Consider the following 20,198-nt stretch of genomic DNA (forward strand, 5'->3'; position numbering starts at 1 on the left):
AAAAACTCCTTTTCAGTATATATATATATATATATATATATATATATATATATATATATATATATATATATATATATATATATATATATGTGTGTGTGTGTGTGTGTGTGTGTGTGTGTGTGTGTGTGTGTGTGTGTGTGTGTGTGTGTGTGGTGTGCTAGCATGGAGAGATGGTGCTACATATAGCATACTGTAGCTGTTTTTTGAATGTCAGCCAGGGAAAATGGCAGAAAATAGACATCATTTGTCATTGTACATGGACCCTGCCCCTGATCCCCGATTCATAAACCCGTTTTCTTTCTCTCTGTTTTTGTATGTCTTTTTGGCTAGTAGCTTTTAGCTTGGTTTACTTGGCCTGGAGGAGGTGACCTCTCTCTCTCTCTCTCTCTCTCTCTCTCTCTCTCTCTCTCTCTCTCGGCGCTCTCTCTCTCTCTCTCTCTCTCGCTCTCTCTCTCTTTTTCTCTCTTTCCAACACGCAAACCGCTTATTTTAAAAGGGGGGGAAGAAGCCTTTTTCTGAAGGCATCAAATATTTACGGAGGCATTTTAGAGACGAGATTTGGGTCTAGATAAAGAAAAGAAGAGTAGCCCTGTAGTGCATCGATCCTTTCATCTGACAAATCTTTAGCTGTGTGTGTGAGATCAAATGCAATCAGAAGGGTCTAACTAAATGCTCTGTGTGTGTATTTGTATTTGTGTATGTGTGTGTTTTTGTGTTTGTGAGTGAGACAGTTTCTATCTACAAAGTCGCATGCTCTGTCAGACATTTTCACATCTTACCAGACTGTCTCTCGCACACACACACACACACACACACACACACACACGCACACACACTTGCATTTAGATTTAGATTTCCTCCATGGAAAGACAGATGTTATTTTGGAACGTGAAAGAATAATTTATCTGAAAGTATATTCGTGGACCGAATTGCATTAGAGCATACAGTATTTGTATAAAAATATACAGTCGTGAGAAAGGAACGCAGACATAAGTTCACATCAAACTACGGCATTTTCCTTTTGTTTTGTATTTATGAATTTTTTTTAAATTAATAATAATACATTGCAAAACTGTTAAATTCTCCTTTCTAATTGGTCTGAAGGTAATGACTTATTTTCCACAGTAACATCTCATAGAAAGCGACTTGTATAGCAAACATATAAAACAAAAAATAATCCAATATATAATAATACAAATAAAACATATTGCATTATTATATAAAATTACTATATTATTATGTAATGAAATGATAATACTACAATGCGTATTATAATAATAGATCAAATCATCAAATTAAAATGGGTTATTTTTTAAAGAAATTAGAACAACTATAAATACACAGTAATATAAAACACTTGTTAACAATATATAACACTTGTTTTAGTAAAGTTTTGTGGAAAATGTATTAATTCATGAATAAATGATTAATGAATATTTGAAAATATTTGAAACATATATTTCATATATTATTTTTTCTCAGTTGATTTGGAGCGTTTCTCAGATCAGGAATGAAATTCTCAAAACCACTTGTTTAACCTCCACATCATGTAATTACTTGTTCAATCAAACTGTGAATGCTTTGGTACATTCATTTTCTTGATTGTGTACACTTGTCTGCTCTTTCCTACATTATGAATTGTTCATGTCATATCGATCAAAATATATTACACTAGTTCTTATCTGCATTGTCTCACCCCCAAAACATCTCAGCATCAGTTCATTGTAGAAGCCATTAAATGCAAAATGGTAATAACCAGTTGTCATAATGTGTTAAACATGAATTTCTATTAAACATTTTTTTGTAAATGTTGCTTGAATTGATGAATTGATAACATGACTAAACATTTCGACGATCTTGTTTGTGAACAACGACTTAAGGACTCTGATGGCAATGATATATTCATTGACACAAATACTTGCTTTTGAGAGATGAACCAATTGTTTTGATGCAATATGTAGTCCAATATGTTGTGCTGTTTGTACAAATTGTTTTGAAGAGAGAGTTTTTGTTTTGTAATTATTGTTTTGCAAATATTAAGGATGATTTGAGAAATGCTTGAAAATAACTGAGAAAAACTCCAATAAAACATTTATGGAATAAGTCATCAGTCTCAGCACTTTATAGGGTAACAGTTAATACCTTTTTCACTACTGGAAAGTCTTTCATACTTTGTTTGTTTAGTGACATGACAAGCTGAGATTGATTGATTGATTGATTGATTGATTGATTAAATGATTGATAGATTAATTAAACGATTGATTGATTGATTAATTGACTGATTTGTCTTATTAACATCACTGGAGGAAAAAGAGAGACTGCTGAAGGTTATAGTATAAAGTATATAGGCTATAGTATAAGTGATTACAGGACCTGGTTTCCCTGATGATTTAGATATAATTCAAATAAAACAGATACAAGTAGCAGGTGTCCTCATTTCATGCGTAATGAAGCTTTCATTGTTGAAAGTTTGCTGTGGTACAAATAAGAAGGATGCAACACTTTAAAATGTAATGTTTCATGCAAAAGTGTCTTAAGCCACATCACATTCAAACAATATATTTTTTTCTATAACAGCATGCTCCCATGTTCCTTATACGGCTCTTAAATCAGCAAGAGAAAGAACATCCTGGTTGTGTAAATAACTAAGTTTGGTAGAAGCATTGAAAGAGAAACTAAAAACAGGAAGGTGGTTGAATTATGCATCTACATGCTGTGGTATTTTCACCCTGTTCGCTCTCTCACAGAAACACACATACAGAGTGATATGGCGGAGGCGTTCAAACACACACACACACACACACACACACACACACACACACACACACACACACACACACACACACACACACACACACACACACACACACTCTCTCTCAGAATAATCCAGCCTTGCAGTACTCTGTTATTGGCTACAAATTGAAGCCTCTCTGTGTCACGTCCTTGTCTTTTTTTTTCTACGCAGCACTTTTCACTTGTGCTACAACATCAAGGTTGCAGGTGAGACCCGTTCATCTGCACGCAAGCGCTAAGTGGTGCTGAGGTTTGGCACCTCCAGCGTCCATGGGAAATCGATCGTCTCAGCATCACCGCCAGTGCCAAAGGGCTTCTGACAAGACTGTTCTGTCAGGGAAGGAATCAGTCAGGTCTCGGAGTAAAAAAACAGTCCTAAAGCCAGATATATTTATATATCTATCTCTTTATTTCTCCATGTTTCTTTCTTTTTTTCTTTTTTTCTTTCTTTCTTTCTTTCTTTCTTTCTTTCTTTCTTTCTTTCTTTCTTTCTTTCTTTCTTTCTTTCTTTCTTTCTCTCTCTCTCTCTCTCTCTCTCTCTCTCTCTCTCTCTCTCTCCCTCTCTCTCTCTCTCTCTCTCCCTCTTCCTCTCACCTCACTGGCAATGGCCATGCTTCTGGATCAGAGTTAATGGCCCTGTCAGGAAGCTCCTGGCCCAGGTACCTGGAGCAGTCATGCCTCATGGAGCCTTCACCTCCCTCCTCCTCCTCTTCCCCCTAACCACACACTTAACTAAACGCACTGATGAGGAAGATTGAAGGTGTTAAGAGGGTAATAGCTTTTCCAGGTAAATAAATCCCCATAATTCATAATTAGCTCTTTGCATGCATGTCAAGTGCTGGCTAGAAGTGTGTATCCGAGTGATTTTGGATTTTTCAAAAGGTGTAAAGCTGCATGTAATAAATATCGAATCATAAATACATTTGCAAATCGTAGTTAAAGCACAGTTTCTGATTCTGATCTGGAAAATAGAGGATTTTGTTTTTGTTGTTTCTATAGGAATAAATATAACAGGAGTTTTGTGTTTCAGATGCCCAGTGTAAGTGGATTTTAAAAACGTCAGTGATATGGTGACGTTTTCTGTGAGGAGATGTTATTGGACATTTATGAAAGGAGAATCCAGTGTCAGTGCTTCGTAACAGCTTAGTAACCTTTAGTTTTCCTACATGTTATTGTTGAAGTATCAGAATTACTACTAGTAGTTATAATAAGAATAAGAAAAATTATATATCGTATTATTATATATATAGGAATATGGAGACTGATGGTCTGCTGTGCAACCAAACAGGAAGCAACCAAAAGATAAAGAAAAAGAAAAAGATGATGATGATGATGTTAATAAAAATAATATTCATAATTTAAGTGCAGCAAACTCACCAGGTTCAAATGAACATAACAGCCAAGCTTCTCATTTTCCACGTTGGTGACATAATGGCTTCCCAAATATTGAATTGTCCAGCTAAATTGATTTTACACACACACATATATATGTCCAGTGTTTGATTTCTTGTGACCTCTAACCAAACCTCATAGCTGTGTGAAAGATGTTTGAGGAGAAAGCACACATCGTTGTGGATAATGGCCTGTTCAGTGACCCAACCATAACCCTATCTTGCTGCTCTAGGATAAGAGTAAAAGACTCAAGAGACTCAAGTCCAAGTAGCTCCACAACCTCCTGTTAAAGTGAAACAACTCCACTTAAAGCAGGAAAAATGTAGGAGTTCTTCATACAATTGAGACAATCTTGTCAGTTTTTGACATTTTAGACATATAGTTCGATCCTTTGATCATTCAACTAAATTTCATTGATTTATGATCCTTTCTTATTGTATTAGAACTAGATGATCGATCCGAGTATAAGATGAGGAGAACTATTATTTCTTCATATTTACATTTAGATATTGGATGAGCTAAATTATGGGAACAGATCTTAAAGTAACTGAAAGTAATCATCACCAGAGTGTACCACAGCTTCTTTCACTTTTAATGGTTTTGACCTATTTGATGTCTAGATGTTAATACACCAGTGGTTTCTTTCTTTTCCAGAGCTTTTTAAATCATTGTATTAGCATTGTATTATTGCTTCTACCATGGCACTGATTCATTTTCAAGCCGCATTTGAAGAGTAAATCGCTTTTTTTCCTTCATGTTCAGTAAAAAGAAAAACAGCAAATTCCTTTTTTAAAAAACCATTAGTTTAACGCAGCACACCTGGGCAACAAGAAACACTCACATCAGGAAATTACAGCTAAAATACTGTGATCTATTTTTCCAAAATCATCTTTTGATCTTAAACCTAAATGTCTTCTCGGTGTAAAAGACAAAAAAAAAAAAAAAAACTCAAATAATTACAATTAGCCCTGTTATTTTAAGACTTTTGAAGGAGTTTGAAAAAATAGAAAAAGCATTGAAGGCCTTCTCGGAATCACTTTTTTACTTAAAAAAACCCCCAATTGTCCCTAAATATGTATTAAATGTCTGATCTCTTCATTTCATAGCTTTTCTCTCGGATTGTAGCAGCACATCCGAGTGTTTGTATCCAATCAGATTTTAGCCATCACATCACATGTTGTATATTATAATCACATTATACTATTTGCATGCTGTTTTGAATCTCTTGATTGCTGCTCTTGGTGTTTTTGCACAACATTATGTTTATGTTACAAATACACTCTTGTATACAGTTCCTTATTGCATATTGTACATACTGGTGGGCACTATTCTGTGTTTTGTGAATCTGTCCCACACTGTCCTGTATTGACTGGTGGTCTTTTGTCTGCACTGTTTGCACTTGATGCACTTTTATGTGGTCTGTGTACTGTGTACTGTGTACTGTGTAGCTCTGTGTTGTGTGATGTAGCTCTATGTTGTGTTTATGTAGCACCAGGGTTCTGGAGAAACGCTGTCTCATTTCACTGTGTACTGCGTCAGCTATGTATGGTTGAAATGACAATAAAAGCTTCTTGACTTGACTTGTTGCCGAGGTCAAGTATCCGCCTGCTTTGAGACATCACTGTAAACAGCTTACAATCCAAGTTGCTTGAAGCTGTTGCTTTACCCATTCAGATGTTGATTTGTTGACTTGTTGGCCCCTAGAAGGCATTTAATCACGTCTATGTTTTCACATTCTTTGATTGGATAGTCAGACAGCGCACTAATCAGATCTCGCAAAACCGCATTGGAAGAAAACCGCACAAGCTCAAATATATTCATATGGATTTAAAAGCTGTTTTTTTTTTTTCCACAAGGGCTGACAGAGGAGAAGAAATTGATCTGGTCACAGATGCACTTACAAGGACATTTACAAGATAGGCTTTTTTTAATTTGCACAAAAACACTTTCAAATCTGCAAGAAAAAACCGTAATGCACAGAAAGATTGCACAGGTTATTTTATGAGGTTAATATCAATGCTTCTGCTAGATGATGTGTGAAGGCGGTGCAGCTGTGGCTGCAGTGAAAGGAGACTTGTTAAATTGTGTTTATTGAGTTTCTTGCTTTATGGCATTCATTCTAACTGTATAAGATTCCTGTCTGTGATGCAGTGCTCTGTTATACTGCATTTATCTATAATATTAATGGTTTCTATAGCAGTGGTGTAATAATGATAGTAATAAGAGATGTATTGATTCAGGTAGGACACCACTGAAGAACTGGTGTGAAATGCTCAGCCTGCCACTGCATTACGGAAATGCAAATGTGGAATTAAATCCAAAATGAATAAACCCAGAGCTGACTCCTCGACATGAAGAAACCTTTAGGAGGATCAGACTTAGTAGAAAACCCATACTCATCTGATGATAGCAAAGAGTAAGATTACAAATTATTTAAGTATCCAGGGGTTTAAGTGTGGCTGGATTTGATCTATTGTTTTCTGGAAGAAGCAGCAAACTGTTATTTTCATAACTTTTCATGCTCTTGTTAACCCACAAACTCTGCTTTGTCTTTAAGAACCACACGATAAACAAACATTATTTTCCATCAGCCAATCAGCGCTAAGTCCTGTATCTCATTTCCACTGGCGTGTTTAAACTCAATGTAATTACACCAGCCTTGAATCCCATCTAGCAGACTTTGACTTGATTGGTATTCTGAAATGTAATCGTCATTACTCCATAAACTAGAAACCGGCACAATAATTAGCGCCGATACCTCAGGCTCATGGGCTGAACCGGGTGAGATATCAGTACACAATGATCTGTTTACACAAGTGTTGATCACGTTTGCTATTAAAACGATGGCATCAGCTTGATACCCGATAACAAACAACCTCTGCAGGAAAGCAAACATCAATCAAAGCGATCCGCTCTCTGTCCTGAACCCTCTAGAGGAAGTCCAGTCTGGGGGAATTACGCTGAGAAATACCAGCTACTGCCAAACGTCTATCGGAATCTGGCTGCCTGGTGGCGAAGATTATATCCTTTTGCGTTATTTAAAAGTAGTGGATACTCCAATTGCCTAATTACACGAACGCTCCATGTGCAATTAGTGTTGGAACAAGTCCTGGCCAGTTTCCAGTCCAGATCTTTGCATGAGAGTGAGCAGAGGACACCAACTGCTACGGGACACGAAACTAAATTAATGCAACAACTAAAAAGCTGCTAACGGAGAGAGAGAAAAAAGAAAAAGACAGGCTTGTAATTGGTTTCTATTTGCTAGATTTGTAGTGGGCTAATAAGTATACTCAAAAAGAGACCGGGAAAATGATTGCCGTGAGACCCTGTAATTGTGATTTTATGAATAATAACAAAAGCAATGCGATCATGTTCATTTAAGCACATAATAGCTAATATCAATCTACGTTATTACATCAAATTTACATGTGAGCTATTTCAAAAAATAATAATAACAGAGCACCATTATTTGCAGAATTAAGCCAATATGCTTGGTAGAGAGGCTTTTTTTTTCCTGTTGGGTTTGTCTTCAACCGGTGGGTGTACGGCGCTGTGGCACGCTGGTGACCTGACTGCGTTTTTGGGAATTGAAGTGATGGCAGCCGTGGGCCACATTCCGATGGAAACATAAATCATTACAAGAGCAAATTAAAATGCTTTGTGAGCTGGATCCTGCCTCTGGGCCTTTGGCTTGACAAGTATGACACACAGAACCCACTAATGCGAGGGATAAACATAAATTTAGATTTCCTTAGACGACTGCTTATTATCATATTTACCGGGGGTGGTAGTGTCTCAGGAACCAGCGCCTATGCTCGACCAAGTCCCAAGAGGGTTCGGATTTATTGGAGCAACCATGAGTACACATGTTAATACGGTACATACACGACTAATAAACATGATAATGGAAAAAAACTGCAGGATTCTTGATTCTGAAGGTGTTGATTAAGCTGAATTTCCTACAACCGAACCTTGGCCAGGAGTTCTGGCTACAAGACTTAGGTTACTGGGCTTGTACTAATACGTCATAGTTACAATAGTATTGCATATACTGACTCAGGAACTTGTAGAGCAGATTCTATGGAATACAAATGAATAAACAAATGATATGGTGAAGTTTCCTTTAAGGTTCTTTTGTTATTACAAATTTATGGAAGGAGTCTCCAGTGTCAGCACTTTGTAACGGATATCACATGCTAATGATGAGCCTAAAAGCACTAATAAAACCCCCCATAAAAGCATTGTATTTTGAAAATTTATGAAATCATCTTTAATGGGTCAAACCCAAGTTGGCAAAGTTAACCTAGAATAATTCAATATCCAGCAGTGAAAGAAACAGGCACGAGTCAGAAAACACAACATAAACCCCACAAATGCATTAGAAATGCACAAAAACTATTGACAGACATTGCAAAGATACAAAAACAAAACTGTGTACATCCAGTATACATAGTACACAATACACAGTAGGGTCCAACCACTAACAGCTTATGTCTCAGAAAAAAGACTAGAGTCATAACAAGGGCATAAAGGGGAATATCAAACAATCCAAAATAGCATTCGGTGCTGTAGGAACTGACAGGATAAAAAAAAAATAAATGCAACTTTGCTCAATTTTATGCAATGACCAGATGCATCCAGGTAACATGACAAGATGCCTTTTTTTTTGTTCAAATTAACCTAGCAGATAAGAAGTTATTAAGGCAACATGAGTCAGAAGAGGAATTTACTAATTTTGTGGACACTCCACAACATTAAATGAAAGCATAAATGGATAGAATATATGAAGTGTCATTCGTTAATAAGTAAAAAAATAAAATAAATAAAAACATTCAAATGGCTGTAAATTGCAGTGGTGTAAAGGTAAAAAAAAACACACTGTATGCTGTAGGTAAAAAATTAACTTTGAATGGTGACTAATTGTATCACCTTTGCATCAGAACTCATCACACCATCTTATGGTTGATTATTTTCCTATAACAGCATGTTTATTTTGTACATCATATTAATGTACTGTCTAAATATTCATGTAATAAACAGCTGATCAGTGCCTACAGAGCTGAGGATGAGCCTAAATCCCATTCGTTTTTGTCCTTGATCGCCGCTCATTGCCCGAAGCTTCATATGATACGCAGTCTGGCACAACCTGCCAATGTAAAAAAAACTCTCCATTTCAATAAAGGTTAAAAGACATATAAACATATACCGCTCTCATATAGCTTTAGTAATGTTTGTCCAAGGAACAAGCACTATTTCTGCTATTAAATCTCAGCTTTTACAGTTATGCTCATGGCCAACTTTATAGGCGCTGTAGTGAGTCGTTTTATTGTTGTGACCTGTGGATTCACCTGCATGTGATCTGCACTTGAAGGGCAGCACCACAAATTGTCCATTAAGGAAAAGAAAAGTGCCATGAAAGCTTCCCAGGGAGTCAAAGCAGTAACAGTCAGCAGAGCGGAACCCCTTTTAATTTATTTCCCCGGCTTCAGGGAGCACCGGTGACAGCGAATCTGTCGAGACGCCATCGGCCCTGCAATCCGTGGGTGCGTTTGAAACCGGAGGCTGCCTGCTGCCTTGCTCTCTAATGAGTCAGTGGCTTTCGAGCCAGTGTTTTTCTTCTCCACACATTCTCACAAGGAAAAACATTGGACCCATGACCTTCCAGGGCACGTTTTGACTTTGCCTGGATACAGACAGTTGACAGCGCTGATTAATGTCACCTGTTCACCTACAATTGGGATTTCTGTGTGACCCCTCCTCGCTTCTGCAGATGTTTCTAATTTGCAGTAATCTTTAATAAATATATTGATCCAGTTTCACAAAAAACATCAGCTCCCCTTAAATTTTTGAATTCGAACAGATGATAATTATACGTTAAAGTGGAATCACAAAACCAGCTGATTTCAGCATTAACATTATTTGCCATGCTTTTGACAAACCATAATGCAAGGGTATTAATTTTTTTGTTTTGCTGATTGTGTTGTTTATAGAAAAAAAAAATATATATATTTATCTGTTTGAATTAGGAAAGGACGTCACCATACATATGTATTCTTTTATTTACAAATAAAAGCCTGTTGGTAATCTTTAAGATTATTGTCGCTGGCATATAAAATCTCATTCGTCTACACCCCTTTTCCAGACACAGTGCAAGATAAAAAATAATTGTTTTAATAAAAAAATAAACTAGATATAAATTGTTCTATCTAGTATGACAAAACAAGAAAATAAAAAAGTACAAAAGTGGCAAAACACTGAGCATAGACAGATGGACAGATTTGTTAATATTTTCTGGGTGATTTAATCTGACAGATTTGAAACCTTTTCTAGTTGTCTGGAAGTGAAATCGATTTTTTATTGTTTATATACAGTGAACTGCTGTGAGATTGGGAGTGACTAAATCGCACTCACATTTGAATCGGTTTCGCTGTGCATCCGACATGGCGGATAGGTGCTCTTGTGCTGCAGTACTGCACGAGTAAATATCATTCTCCAGTTTCAAACACACCCCGAGTTTATTATTATTATTATTATTATTATTATTTTTTAACAGGTCATTTCTCCTCCTCTGCCTTCTGCTGTTCGGCCTCAATCTGGGCAGGTGATTAATTCTAGTGACAGAATTGCTTATAGCTGCCCCACACTTCCTTATTTTGCTTTGTGCATCAGATTTTCTTCACTTAAAGGGCATAAGTGTGGTGAATCAAGAGGAACGAAAAATAACATTGTTTATAAAAGTATTTTTTTTCCTTCAAATTGAATTAAGCAGCACTCTCTAAAAATAGGACATAAAGACCAAATAATCTTGTAAATGTTTTAAAGTGATTAAGATGTTTTAAATTAGGTAAATAATGTGGACACCAAACGGAACTTTTGCTATGTTTCCACACAGATGGTTTTTATTGCTGGATTTGTGCACCATGATGGAGTTTCATATACTGTATAAAAGGGATGCACCGAAATGAAAATTCTGGGCCGAAACTGAAAACCGAAAAAGAGGAAAGCAAGGCCGAAAACCGAAACACCGTAAGAAATTTTGCCAATTATTATTACTATTGCATTTATCGCTATGATTCAATCACTAAAATTCTAACTCAAATGTTTAACTTAAATGCGCTCATGTGTACCTCAAATAATAATGTACAGGCCCTCTGGCCTGCTGAAAGGTTGTAAAATTAAATATGTTCTTTCATAAAAACAAAGTGCATTCAGAACAAGTGCAACTGCTTAAAGATACAATACAACAATATCACTGGGAAACTTCCTGCCTTTTCAAAAACGTCCGTCACAGACGAAGTGCGCGTGCTCGGAGGGGTTTTGCTTTTCTGTGCCGTGTTTCTCTCATATTCAGCATAGCGATCGGGATGTTTGGATTTCAGGTGATAAATTAAACCCGACGTGGAGAAAGTCTTTGCAGACGAAATTTCGGCATTACATGTTTTGCAAATCGCTATCTGTGGGTCTTTCTCATATATACTGAAATACGTCCACACCGCAGACATGTTGTTTTAGACAAGCACGTGCAGGCAGCGGTTTCTGTTCGTGTCATCACAACAAACTGTTTCGGCCATGTTTTTTCGGTGATCAAAGTCTTTTGTCCGAAAACCGAAAATGCACTTTTGGGCCATTTTCGGCCGAAGATTTTCGGTGGCCGAATATTCGGTGCATTCCTACTGTATATATATATATATATATATATATATACAGTGAGGAAAATACGTATTTGAACACCCTGCTATTTTGCAAGTTCTCCCACTTAGAAATTATGGAGGGGTATGAAATTGTCATCGTAGGTGCATGTCCACTGTGAGAGACATAATCTAAAAAAAAAAATCCAGAAATCACAATATATGATTTTTAAACTATTTATTTGTATGATACAGCTGTAAATAAGTATTTGAACACCTGTCTATTAGCTAGAATTCTGACCCTCAGCGACCTGTTAGTCTGCCTTTAAAATGTCCACCTCCACTACATTTATTATCCTAAATTAGATGCACCTGTTTGAGGTCGTTAGCTGCATAAAGACACCTGTCCACCCCACACAATCAGTAAGAATCCAACTACTAACATGGCCAAGACCAAAGAGCTGTCCAAAGACACTAGAGACAAAATTGTACACCTCCACAAGGCTGGAAAGGGCTACAGGGAAATTGCCAAGCAGCTTGGTGAAAAAAGTTCCACTGTTGGAGCAATCATTAGAAAATGGAAGCATGACTGTCAATCTCCCTTCGGACTGGGGCTCCATGCAAGATCTCACCTCGTGGGGTCTCAATGATCCTAAGGAAGGTGAGAAATCAGCCCAGAACTACACGGGAGGAGCTGGTCAATGACCTGAAAAGAGCTGGGACCACCGTTTCCAAGGTTACTGTTGGTAATACACTAAGACGTCATGGTTTGAAATCATGCATGGCACAGAAGGTTCCCCTGCTTAAGCCAGCACATGTCTTAAGTTTGCCAATGACCATTTGGATGATCCAGAGGAATCATGGGAGAAAGTCATGGGGGTGGTAGCATCATGCTTTGGGGGTGTTTTTCTGCACATGGGACAGGGCGACTGCACTGTATTAAGGAGAGGATGACCGGGGCCATGTATTGCGAGATTTTGGGGAACAACCTCCTTCCCTCAGTTAGAGCATTGAAGATGGGTCGAGGCTTGGTCTTCCAACATGTCAATGACCCGAAGCACACAGCCAGGATAACCAAGGAGTGGCTTTGTAAGAAGCATATCAAGGTTCTGGCGTGGCCTAGCCAGTCTCCAGACCTAAACCCAATAGAGAATCTTTGGGGGAGCTCAAACTCCGTGTTTCTCAGCGACAGGCCAGAAATTACGGATAAGCGGGAAAAAATTAATGGATGAATGAATATTTACAGAAGTTGGAGTAAAAGATATTCAGCGGGCACTGACCTTAACCCTATTGAACACCTTTGAGATAAATTTGATGGCTGACTGCACCCTAGGCCTCCTCACTTCACCTACATCAGTACCTGACTTTAATAACACCCTTGTGGGGCTGAATTAAATCTCCAAAATCTTTTGGAACATCTTCCCAGAAAAGTGGAGGTTTTGCAAATGGGGATTTTATATATATATACACACACACACACACACACACACACACACACACACACACACACACACACACACACACACACACACACACACACACACATACACACACATAAAATATGCCATAAGCACACATAAAATATGCCATGTGTGTATAACAGTTCTTATTATGTATATAAACACCTTAAATAAAGTGAAATATGTTTCTGTTCACACAGTATACATGGATTAGGAGGCAGTGTATAGTTTAAAGAGACAGCACCATGGTGCCCTTATGAGAATGCTCCGCCCTCCACTGCAGCGTCCTGAAAGCTGATTAATTGGCTTGTCAGCGCAGTATTTTTATCCCTGCTCCCCAGATGGGCGCACTTGCTCGCAGTCCTTCCCAGTGTCCTCCAGCGTCTTTGAGCATAATCACGTGGCCACAGAGGAACCTCCTCCTTCCTCTCTATCCCTAACGAAAGCTTCCTATTGACTGCTTTGGTCAAGTGGTGCACATATAGAGATCAAGGGCAGGGCAAAAAATCTGTGATTTATCATCGATGTAAGCGTTACATGCGGAATCTCAAAGTACTCATTACACAACATAGGTTTTATTGTATATTTTGCTGAATAGGGAATAATGTGCATTGGGGATTTCAGCACGGTTTAAATAGGAGCGCTGGGAGAACTGGTGTGTGTGTATACAGTATGTGACGCAGCAGTGAAAAACACACCTGTGTGTGTGTCTGTGAGCATACGTGTGCACTCCGGGGAGGTTGATTAATGTGCCAAACAGCTGAAGCAAAGGCCTGACAGAGCCCACAGGAAAAGTGGGAACATCCACTGCAGTGAGGTGGAGAGAAAGACAGAGAGAAAGAGAGAGAGACTCCACTCTGAACACTGAAGACTCTCTGAAACACTATAGAATGAAATAAAAAGTCACAGTTATGGATGGAAACAGTTTCTGCAATCTATTTCTAATTTATCTTTATTGCAACCTCAGCCCCAGAGGCAATTCCGGGTTTTATGTGACATGAAAACACCACTAAAACACAATTCTGCTTTTGCTAATAATAACAAATTATCTTCCTAGGCATGCTGCCACGAGGGATTGAGGGAAGGAAAAAAAGAAAGAAAGAATGAGAGAGAGAAAGAATGAAAGCACACTCTATATCACCAAACACTTCTTAACAATTGGTTGATTTGGAATCAATCTGTCATTACAGGAGAGAGAGAAAATGAAACAGGGTGAAATAATTGCAATATCATTTACATTACCGTTCTAATTATAATTTTTTTAAACAGCATTTTGGACATACTGGACTACTCGAGTAATTTGCTCATATTCGACAAATTTAGTTTGCACCCATGGTTTTATAGCTTGAGCCCAAGATGTTTCTCAATAATCCAGAAAGGCCTATGAACACTAGTGCAGAATCACCAAGTGACATAACGGTTTGATTCAACACCAATTTCAGCTTGATGTTGAAGTAATTCAGCTGTAATTCTATGAATCAAGTTTATTTGACAATTTCTACCTGATAGAAAACTTCACTGTCTTTTTTAAAACCTTCCAACAACTTACTAGTAATAATTATAATTTCCCAGTTTAGCTCACATAGACTATACATGCTATGAAACTTAGCAGCTAGCCAGACCTACAGGTACTTGGCAAAAGTACACACATCCGTCACTTAAGTAGAAGTACAGATACTCATGTTTTAAAGTACTCTGGTAAAAGATGAAGTTCTCACTACATTTTTTCACTCAAGTTAAAGTAAAGAAGTTTGGTCTCTGACATGTATTTAAGTAAAAAAGTAGCCATTACTACTACATGTTTTAGTGTCATGCTGGTAACTGGACCTAGCATCATATTAATATTAAGGCTTTCAATCAATTAAAATATTTAATTGCAATTAATGGCATGATTGTCATGAGTTAATTCACCATTAAACGCAACTTAATCGTGTATTTTTATCTGTTCTAAATGTACCTTAATTGAATACTTTTTTTCAGTTTTTAATGCTCTAAGTAGCATGGGCATGAACAAATATGGAAGCTTTATGCAAATTAATGTTTATTATTAGTGAAACCAAACTCAACATAGAGCATGAAGACAAAATATCCTTGTAAATGTTTTAAAGTAATTATGGTGTTTTAAATGACGTAAAAACCAGAACACCAAACTGTCCCTTTTCTAACTTTCATACGGATTGCAAAATAAGAGAATATTTGTTTCCGATGTGTTTATTTAAAAGAAGACATTTCAAGCTTTCTATTAATATATTCATTGTGAGGCAAATATTCACTAAGAAATAGGTCAGACAGAATAAAAAAGACAAAATAATTTAAGTTTTGTTACAGCGTTCTGAAAGGGTCAGAAGAGAGTTCTGAGAGTTGAGAGTTTTGGCTCCCCTAAGAGATTTCCGGGCAGCTTGGGAAGGCCTGCCGAATGTATCTCGGTGGGTCCTGTGCACCATAAAAGAGGGCTACTCGATTCTGGTCATGTCCCCTCTGCCCCATTTCAATGGTTGTGTCCTACTGTGGTGGGACACAAGCTGGCTCTGGTCCTGGAACAGGAACAACACACCCTCCTGAGGAAAGGGCCATCGAGGTGGTTCCTCCCTTGGTCAGAGAGTTGGGATACTACAGACAGTACTTCGTTGTTGAAAGAAGGATGGCGTAATGTGGCCGATCCTAGATCTAGGCTCTTTGAACTGCTCACTCAAGAGACTCAGGTTAAAGATACTCACACTCAGGGAGGTCGTGTCTCAGATCAAGACCATGGACTGGTTTGTCACGATAGATCTAAGGGACACCTATTTTCATTTAGCCATCCTTCCTTTTATCAGGAGGTTCCTGAGGTTTACTTTCTAGGGCGAAGCTTACCCATATCGTGTATACCCTGCCATTCGGCCTAACACTCTCACCCCGTACCTTCACCAAGTGCATGAATGCGGCTTTAGCCCCGCTACAGCTTCAGGGCATCCGCATTCTAAACTATATTGACGATTGGTTGGTATTAGCTCGATCAGAGCTTCAGGCGGTCCGGCATCAAGATGTCGCTCTCGCTCACATAAAGGAATTGGAGTTAAGACTGAACGCAAAGAAGTGTGTGCTTTCTCCGTTACAGAGAACCACCTTTTTGGGTGTTGTGTGGGACTCGACTGTGTTGCGGGCACAATTGTCTCCTGCCTGGATCGAAGTCATCCGCAGTGCAGTCAAGAGAGTGAAAGTAGGACAGTCACTGACTGTAAGGCAGTTCCAGAGGCTGCTTGTTCTAATGGCACCAGTGTGATCCCACTTGGCCTCCTCCATTTGAGACCCCACCAGTGGTGGCTCAGAGACAGAGGCTTCTCCCAAAGGACAATCTATTCCGTACTAATAAGGTCTCGCCGCGAGCCCTGCGGACTTTAGGAGTATGGAGAGAACCTACCTTCCTGTCTCAAGGCCCCATCCTGGGAACTCCTTGTTGTTGCATGATGCTAACGACGGATGCATCCCTCACAGGTTTGGGGAGCGGTCATGAGTGGCCTAAGAGATGATGGCCATGTTCTTGGCACTGGAGCACTTCCACTGAGACCCGTTGGGGCTGGACGCCATGATGCAGACATGGCCGAGGCTTCATCTGTAACCCTTTCCCCCCCTGTGCTGCTCCCGGGAGTTATGCAGAGAATCTGCCAGGAAGATGCTTTTCTCCTCCTGGTGGCACCTCGGTGGCTGGGCAGACCTCGGTTTGCGGACCTGCTGTCCCTCCTCGGGGGACCTCCTTGGGAAATTCCTAGCCACTGGTCTCTCTACTGAGGTATTTTAGACCATTCTCCATTCCACAGCTCCCTCCACAAGGAGGTTGTATGTGGCTAAATGGCATCTGACACTACATGGTGTGAGCACCACCAGCTAGACCCAGTCAACTTGGTTTAGTTCTGGAGTTCCTTCAGGAACAGTTTGCCACAGGGTTGGCCCTGTCAACCCTGAAGGTTTACGTGTCTGCTATTGTGGCTTATTGTACTCCGCCTGCACCTCAGTCGCTGGGTAAACACCCGATCATGACACATTTCCTACACGGCACCCAGAGGCTAAGGCTTGGACACAACCCAGAGTGCCTGTGTGGGACTTGGCCGTTGTGTTGGCGGCTCAATCTGAACACTCCTTCAAGCCTTTGGCCGACATGCCTCTTAGGTATCTGGCAGTCAAGACCGCCTTTCTCCTCGCAATATCCTCCCTTAAAAAGGTTAAGTATTACACACTACAGGCTCTTTTTGTGGCCCCCTCTCTCTTAGAGTTTGCCCCCGGCATGGCCAGTGCTATCCTGTACCCGTGGTATGTGCCTAAGGTGCCTGCGGCCCCCTCACAACCTGTCGTTTTTCAGGCATTCTGCCCTCCTCCTTTTCAACCCCCTAACCAGGCGGAGCGAACACGAACACATACCTCCACAGGATGAGTCGTAGCATTTAACATCAGAGCCACTCCTGGCTTCTCTGTCTAGCATGCAGGGTGTGCTCAGACACACTAGGCAGGGACTGGTCAGATGGCGTGATTGGACACTCGTTCCCAAAGCGTTTCGACGCAGCTCAAGTTCCTGAAAGGGAACATCACTAGGTTACATATGTAATCCTAGTTCCCTGAGGGAATGAGAGCTGTGTCAATGTGCCATAATCCCTGCATCAGTTACCTTCTTCTTTCCAGAAGCTGATGTCGCTCCCATCGCACTACCATTTTGTAGCTTCCTGGTTTGCGTGACATTGCAATCCAATGACATCAGGACTGCCTATTGGCCTGATTTAACACATTTTACAGCATGAAAAGTGCTGAGGCGTTCCCAAAGCGTTTCAACGCAGCAGCTCTCGTTCTCTCACGGAGCTAGGGTTACATACATATAACCTATTGACGAATTTATTCAGAGCTTGTTGATAGCTAATGTGATGGATGGTTTAACATGTTGCTGGTGACCAGATAAAGCACTTCGTTCAGAATAGATGCAAAAAAGGTGTTCTAGTGACAATGTACGATTTTTCCACATGGCAATATGTTAGCCATTTGTTGACAGCAGTGGAACCCTTTTAGTTTCCTTCAATCCAATTTTGCACTAAACACTTATAACAACCAGGCATAACTTAATTGCATCCAATCAGGCATAACATAATGACAACCTGCCTAAAATTGTGTTGGCTCCTCTTTTGCTGAAAGACAAAAGAGTTCTGAGAGTTCCAAAACAGTTCTGTCCCATCGAGTATTAACATTAATTCTACAGCAATTTGAGCCTCAGGAGTTCTTCTGCTGGATCAGACTTCATGGGCCAACCTTTGCTCCCCATGTACATCATTGAGCCTTGGTCGTCCATGATCCTGTCACTGGTTCACCGCTGTTCCTTCTTTGGACCACTTTTAATAAATACTGACCACTGCAGACAAGGAACAGTTTTGGAGATGCTCTGACCCAGTCGTCATAAAGTCAAGTCAAGTCAAGCTTTTATTGTAATTTGTACCATATATAGCTGATGCAGTGCACCGTGAAATAAGACAGCATTCATCCAGAACCCTGGTGATATATTAAACAACATAGAGCTACAACACAGAACATAAGGCTACTTAATAGAACACAGAGCAAGGGCAGTGAGGCAGCTGCTCAGGATGCTCTCAATGGTCCCCCTGAAGAACATGGTAAGGAGGGGGGAGGAAGATGAGCTTTCCTCAGGCTTCTCAGGAAGTAAAGATGCTGCTGGGCTTTCCTTGTGCTCTAACTGGTGTTGAGTGACCAGGTGAAGTTCTCCGGCAGATGTACACCAAGAAATTTGGTGCTCCTGACAATCTCCACGGAGAATCCATCAATGATTAGTGGAGAATTGTTGTTTTGTGCTCTCTTGAAGTCAACAACCATCTCTTTGGTTTTGACAATGTTAAGAGACAGGTTGTTGGCTCCACACCAGGCTGTTAACTGTTTTACCTGATTGTCGTTCCTTCTGATGAGACCCACCACGGTCATGTCATCGAACTTGATGATGAAGTTCGAGCTGTGCATTGCTACACAGTCGTGAGTCAGAAGAGTGAACAGCAGTGGGCTGAGCACACATCCCTGAGGGGCTCCAGTGCTCAGTGTGGTGGTGCTAAGGTCTCCCAGTCAGGAAGTCAATTATCCAGCTGCAAAGGAAGGTGTTTAGGGCAAGTTGGGTCAGCTTTTTAATCAGGTGCTGAGGGATGATTGTGTTGAATGGTGAACTGAAGTTCACGAATGGTATTCGTACATGGACAGCACCAAAAAAAACCATTTTGTATCTGTAGAGGCCACTGTGAGCCTGACCATCATTCCTGCTTCTAACACATCAACATTGAGGACATAATGTCCACTTGCTGCCTAATATATCCCGCCCACTAACAGGTAAAGAGATGAAGAGATAATCAGTGTTATTCACTTCACCAGTCATAATGTTATAATGTCATAATGCTTTGCCTGGTCTGTGTCTTAACCACTTTATCTCAGTGCTTAAGTGATCTCGGTGGTTTCATAACAAGAAGGGAAAGAAACACTGACACAAAGAAGCCACAAAAAAAGATTCACTATTAAAATCATCATATGATCATTTTTACCCCACAAGACCTGTTGTTTTGGAGACGCTTTGACCCAGTTGTCTAGCCTTCACAAATTGACTCTTGTCAAAGTCACTTAGATTCTTTTACACAGGCACTGTTCACATGCTGCCTACAAAATAGATGTGAATGGATTAATTTGTACCTTTACAGAAATACACTATAGGGACAAATGTTTGTGCACACCTGACTATTAAAATGTTCATGCTTTTTTAACATTCCATTCCACATGTAGTCTCTGTAGACTATTTTAATAACATTCACTCTTCTGGGAAGGTTTTTCACCAGATTTTGCATTGTGCTTGTGAAAATGTGTTAATTTATTTTATGCATTCATTCAAGGGTGTTAGTAAAGTCAGGTACTGATGTAGGTG

The 20,198-nt window shown here is 39.5% G+C and overlaps 1 protein-coding gene across 1 annotated transcript in view; it reads left to right on the forward strand.

Annotated features, from left to right (window-relative positions):
• The window catches only part of oxsm (3-oxoacyl-ACP synthase, mitochondrial), a 180,991-nt gene extending 161,336 nt beyond the window's left edge, over nt 1-19,655 (forward strand). Inside the window, exon 4 of the mRNA XM_083524528.1 lies at nt 19,616-19,655. The gene's annotated coding sequence lies outside the window, so the exon portion shown is untranslated. The remainder of the gene's footprint in view (nt 1-19,615) is intronic.
• The last annotated feature ends 543 nt before the right edge of the window (nt 19,656-20,198 follow it).

The sequence above is a fragment of the Silurus aristotelis genome, assembly GCF_946808225.1.
Source record: "Silurus aristotelis genome assembly, chromosome: 21".
Taxonomy (NCBI): Eukaryota; Metazoa; Chordata; class Actinopteri; order Siluriformes; family Siluridae; genus Silurus; species Silurus aristotelis.